Here is a 6,726-nt window from a genome sequence, read left to right on the forward strand (position 1 = left end):
ATTTTTAGTTCAATCGTTAAATTAATTTAAATGTTTAATTCAATGTTTAAACTCTTTTAAAATGCATAAAACATGTTGAATAAAATGGTTAATTGAAATTGTAACTTTTATTTTTGTGTTTAAAGGTTTTTACTGATCGGACCTAAAGGAAACTAAAAGTAATTAAGTCAGAAATCTGAGTTCGTCCTTTGGATGTTGAACAAGATCAAAACTTGACGAGGCTTCTAATCATATCATCAACGTGAGAACCAAAAATAGATTTTTACCTCAAATACAATGGTCTCTGATGCGAAGGTAAATTAAATACTACACAAAGGATTTAAAAAACAACCCACAAAGAGGCCACTTACAAAGAGGTACAACAGCCACACAATTCAAAAAACACATGTCGCAGTCGTGGGCCTGTATTTATAACTAGTCAATTTCCCGCCGGGGAAATCGCCGGGAAGGGCTGTGAGCTTTACCCCGTGACGAAAAAAACATGAAATCTACAAAAGAGTCAAATCCCATGTTGATCATTTAGAATTGTACCTACATTTTAAAGTTTGAATGCTTTTTCTATGTGAAAGAACGGCAGAGAAGGAGATGTTTGAAAAACTTCGCATATTCAGGACTTTTTTGACCTCGTCCCATTCATTCCTTATGGGAAATTAATCGCAGTTTTTCGTGACTTGCATTGCGAAAAATTGTTTATCCTGACGAGATATAAGTCGCACGTTTTGATTTATCTTTTGTTTCTATGGGCTCATTGGTGCTGGGCGTGAAAAGTGCCAAAAAAGGAAAGAGGATGAATTATAAGAAGGGAAGCGAGCAGTAACAATAGTGTTGGAACCCATTAATAACGTGTATCATATTTGCCTAATTTAACAACAGTTACCTTCTTGTAGGATCCCTCCTCTTTTTTCCCGGCTAAGTTGCAGCCACCACACAGAAAAGGTAAGGTAAGGTAAGGTAAAACTTTATTGATCCTGTTGAAATTGTTTTTTTCCAATAGCCAGCAATTTTTCATAAACAATACAAAATAATAAATAAAAATAAAATAAGAAGAAGGACATAAAGAGAAAGAACAAAATGACACAATCTAAGTCTAAAGATAAAGACAAAGAACATAGATCAAAGAAAAACAACAAAGACAAAGGACACAAAGACTAACATGGAACAGAACATCCAGATACTTTCACTCCACTCCTGCCCCCGAACTCAGAATTGTACAATTTAATAGCCCGAGGAATGAATGAGTCCCTGAGTCTATTTGTTTTGCACCTGGGTAGGAGCATTCGTTACTCATTCTGCTTCTCTGCTCACTGATGACAGTGTTCAGAGGATGATGACATCATCCATGATGGACAGTAGTTTGTTCAATGATCTCCTCTCAGCAACTGTCACCAGTGAGTCCAGCTTCATTCCAACCACAGAGCCAGCCCTCCTGATCAATCTGTCCAACCTGTTGACCTGTTGACACTCCTCTTGGACACATTTCCACCCCAACACACCACAGCATAGAACACTGGCCACCACAGACTGGTAGAACATGCAGAGGAGCTTCTTGCAGACGCCTCTGATGGACACTGGACGTGGCTTTGCGAAAAGGCCTCCATTGTAACCTTAAAAAAATAAAAATATTTTATTTCGGGGATAGAACCCGCGTGATTGGAAGTGATGGGTATAGAATCTTTGTGAGGGACAACAGAAATATGGATTGGTGAGTTTACCGTAAATGATTTGTGACTCTCGGCGCTCCAGACCCCCCCAAAAATATGCCACCCCGGATGGCAACCCCCGGTCACGCGGCCTAGAACCGCCAACATACCTACAGGACTGACTCTTGGCTTTAAGTCGAGCGGATAACAAGGGGTGACGCCAGGCTGTGAATCTGAGTCAACACGGGAACAGAAACCATCCACGGGTGCTAAAATATTCCGACACCTAAATCTGCCAAAGTCGTGAAACGGAAAAGGCTCAAACTGAACAGATGTATAATTATCGCCCGTCAAGCCAAATCTTTCTCTCCCTTTTTTTTTCCGGTGTTGTGGGAAAGATGATATGAATATGGAAAAGTCACGTGCGGATATTTGTCTGTTTTGTCCTGATACATTTTTATTGAATTCGCTGGAAAAGCTGAATGATCCAAACTGAATAAAGCACTTGAGATCGTGTAACGCTCTTGATTTTGAGCATCAGTGATGATTAATGAGGCTTCAACCTCTGATGTCGTGTCTTCATTTAATAAAGTTACCATCAGTTTGAAAATAACTTCAGGCGGAGAGAAATCTTTTCAGGCTGTTACTCCTAAGCTTTGGAACGATCTTTGCGCTTGATGGATCTACTGACTCCTTTAAGAAACATCTTAAGACGTTTCTATTTGTTCAGGCTTTTCCTTGAATTTCTCGAACTCCTGTGTTGTTCTCAGTATTATCTTGATCTTTAAAGTATGTACTTTTTTGAGTATTGTTTTGATTGTTTAAGCGCTTTGTGACCCTGGTCTCGAAAAGCGCTATATAAATAAATATTACTTACTTACTTACTTTTTTTTTTTGTGTTATTTCCTTTGATCTGTGTTCTTTATGTTTGCACTTTGTTCTTGTTATTATGAAACTATCGTCTGCTGTGAACTGGTAACCCAATTTCCCCAAAGAGATCTTCAGAGGGATTTAAAGTCTGTCTAGGTTTCATTCAATTTGAATCAGAATCATTTTTATTGCTTGAATTGTTTTTGGTGTCTACATAAAATAACATTCAAATAATTAATAAAAAATATATTTAAATAATGCATACAAATAAAATAAAACAAAATTCATTCAATTGAATGAAATTATATTTATGATCTGGACAGCAGACGGGTACAAAGAGTTCTTGAACCGTGATGTTCCATGGTCCATATCGATCTCAGTTCTGCTCCATAGCTGTTGCAGCAGACTACCATAGGGTGATGAAGGAGCTTACGATGTACTCCACGATGGCAGTGTTAAATGGTGGTTGACCCAGGGACAAAACAAGGGATACCACAAACACATTTGTTTTCAGGTCTCTGGGTTAACTTTAAAAGGGTTAAATTGTAACAGTTTTTTAATTAGTAAATACGCATTTGTTTGGCCCTCAAAATGTAGTACTTAGATACACCTCTGATTGAGAATACTGATTGTTTTAATTCAAATTCGAATGGAATTCACAGTTCTTTGATTTTAAAACATGCTTTTTTTTTAGTTATTCTTCAGGATGCTGGTGTAGATTTGTTCATTTCTGGTTTGTGAAGATGCGAGTCTCCTGGATTCCTAACCTTAAAAGAGTAGTCCTGTTCCTTCCGTCAGTTTCTTTTGACCGATTGACTTCAGAAAGAGTGAAAAAAAAGAGAAGGAATGTTTTTTTTATTTGTGTTCCAGGATCAGATTGGTTTTCCGCTCCAGATGTGTGAAGATTCACACGGCTGCCCTTCTAACCTCTGAGCGTGTTGTGTTGTTATGCATGATGGATGGAGTTCACTCGGTTGCCATGACGCCCCCCGTCTTAACACCCCAGCTCAGTCCGAACACACCTTCTCCATGTCAGACGGCGAGGACGCACCACCGATGCTCCCATCATGTCTCACCTCCTTGGTCGGTTCTCATCCTTCCACTGCTGTTTATCCAGAGCTTTATTCGCCTCATCACATCCCATCACATCCCGTCGTGACCCCGGCGACATCTCCAAGTCTCGGCTTGTTCCCATAGTGAACCCCGCCAAGAAAATACATCTCAAAATAGTTTTTAAAAATAGCTTCAGTCTGTTTCTGTACAATTGCACTGAGTCGTTCATCCTTATCGATGCTCTGAGGCTTCTCTGTGTCGTCGTCATGAGTAGCTCTCAATTAGGTTTTGTATACAGGCAACTCATTCAACAGGCATAAATTCCCCCCAGGAAGATCTTTCATGTACGATTTAAAATTCAGTTTGTCTGTGAAGCTGCCCTCACTGGAGCCAGGCTGTCGGAACAAAGGCTGAGAATGTACATTTGGGCTCGTCAGTGCAGCCATATTTTATATGAGCTAGCTTTGTTCTGCTTCTGTGGATCCTTTGAGTTAGAACCTTTTTTAAATGAAGCACACGCTGAAGAATCTAGATATACGGCATCACTGCAAATAACAGCATGTTCTAGTTTAAAGTGATAGTTGAACCAAATTAAATCTTCACTAATTTTTTACTCACCCTCATGTCGAATAATGTTGGGATTATTTTCAGAATGATCTGTTCTTTTTAAAGTTACAGACAAAAAATGTTTGTTCATTTTAATGTAGCGACTGGAGCTCAGTTGTCTTCATCTTCGTTCAAAAAGACACTTAAAAACATCCAAATACCTCCAAACACTGCTCGTCTGTAACGTCCATCTTGTATTGAAGCCTCGACATGAGTAAGTAAGTAAGTAAGTAAGTAATATTTATTTATACAGCGCTTTTCGAGACCAGGGTCACAAAGCGCTTAAACAATCAAAACAATACTCAAAAAAGTACAAACTTTAAAGATCAAGATAATACTGAGAACAACACAGGAGTTCGAGAAATTCAAGGAAAAGCCTGAACAAATGGAAACGTCTTAAGATGTTTCTTAAAGGAGTCAGTAGATCCATCAAGCGCAAAGAGAGAGAAGATCGTTCCAAAGCTTAGGAGCAACAGCCTGAAAAGATTTCTCTCCTCTGGTCCTGAGCCGTGTGCGTGGAACCATCAGTAGATTCTGATCCGCAGACCTCAGAGCCCGAGCTGGGGTGTAAGGCTGGATCAGATCAGTGATGTAAGGAGGAGCCTGACCATGAATAGCTCTGAAAGTAAGAAATTGAGGAACTATTCAGAAAAAATACTTTTATTTGCTACATTTAAAGCTTGTTTTTAGTGGGAAATCTGAGTCTCTCAGTTCCTGAAGTCTTTCCTCAATAAAACACATGCACTCACAATTTATACGGATTTTCTAGGGTCTCTCTTTACTTGCCTCCTACTGACCTATAAAAATATAACACTGTTTCATGAAGCTTCATCAGTCCCTCGCTAATTTACAATCAAACATTTTATTCATTTGTTGCCAAATTTGAATGTTACGGGGTGAAGAAAATCAACATGCATGTTCCCTCTTTCCCTCTTCTACAACGAGGAAGGAATACCGAGAAGATCGGGGCAGCAGAGCTTCACCTGTGTCAAAGTGCTTTGACAAAAAAAAAACGCTGGAAGCATGATGAAAATAACGAACACGTCAGATGTGAGGTTTTAATCAGAATGTCTCTCCCCGGGCATGAACTTTCTTCTTCAGCCCACAAGGCTACCAACCACAGCGCCGCGCCTCATGGCCTTTTCAATAATGTAAAGCAGCAGAGGAGGGTTTTAAAAAGGGGAGACGCTACCATTTCCTGGCATGGTGGGAGTTCCTGCCGTGACATTTACCTCTGTTGAGACCCTCAGTGTGAGGCGGCTCAGACCCGCTAATGATGCCCCCTTTTGGGGGTTCAAAGACCTGGTGAGGCACCAGTTAAAGAACCACGCTGGTAGATTATAAAGCCAAGGTATTTCCAGATCGACAGGATTTGTTAAAAGAGGTTAATGAATAAATGTGATGAAGCATGATGGGTTTAACTCCACCTGCTACTATTTCATACATCATTAACTACCTCCACCATGATCTCCACGGGAGGCTTCCCACCCCCCACCGGCTCGACTCCACTTCCTACCTCTCAGGACCAGCTGAATGTCGCACACCAAGCAGTGGAAATCTTCTGAATGTCAAGACCACGATTTGTACTCACACTTGGTTTATGACTTGAAGAAAGACTTCAGTGACAGACTGATTAAATGCATTGTCTAGCGGGACAACAATATAACAATATATCGATATAGAATTTTGGTCTTGTCGACGTTTAATGTCTCAACGACCAGGTGATACTGCACAGACCTTTTCACTTTAACCCTCACAGATACCACTTTAAAAAATCACCTACCAGGAGTATTGTGATAGAAGGACAACATTTGGTTTTAGCCGCAGTTCACAAAGTGTCCACTTGAGGCTGGCTGCAGAAAAACAAGAAGTAACCTACACACCCAGCCACAAAACACACATTTTACAAGTAACTATAAATCATATTAACAACCTTTTTCCCAAAATCTTTTTTCGGTGTTAAACAATTATTACACTGTAAAGAGGGTTTTTTCTCCAACATTTCCCTTTTGATTTTATTCACATTCACCAGTTTCAGTGAATGTAATAGTGGTGTCGTTGACTAAGAAGTGAGCTTTAATTTGACGCTTTATTTGTCGCTGTGGTCACGAGTTCATCGCCCAATAACAATATAAAAGCTGCTTATATCTATATTACTTCTATATAAAAATTAATTTGTCACCATTTTTTCTGCCTGTTTTGTCTGTGTTGGTAATGTATCATAATCAATGCAGTTAATACAAAAATCTGCAGCAAGAATTCCGACCCGCTCCAATAGGAGAACTCACATTTCTAACTGGACTGTTTAAAGGTGTTTCAAAAGGTCAAATGAGCGCATTTTCTGATTGTGTCTTCTCGATCCACGACCTCTTAAGCAAGTTATGAGCTAACGAAGTTTTACGAAACAGTGTCCTTTTTAAGGGGTCAGTAGGTGGCGCCCTCAGTTTAGGATTGAGGAGGTTTCAATAGAATAGTTGTTGAAAGCAGTATATTTTTAGAGCAGAGAGTGACATCTAGTGGACTCTGGATCTGTGTTAATATCCACAAAGATCATAGA

The sequence above is a fragment of the Callionymus lyra genome, chromosome 4 (assembly GCF_982586985.1).
Source record: "Callionymus lyra chromosome 4, fCalLyr1.hap1.1, whole genome shotgun sequence".
NCBI lineage: Eukaryota > Metazoa > Chordata > Actinopteri > Syngnathiformes > Callionymidae > Callionymus > Callionymus lyra.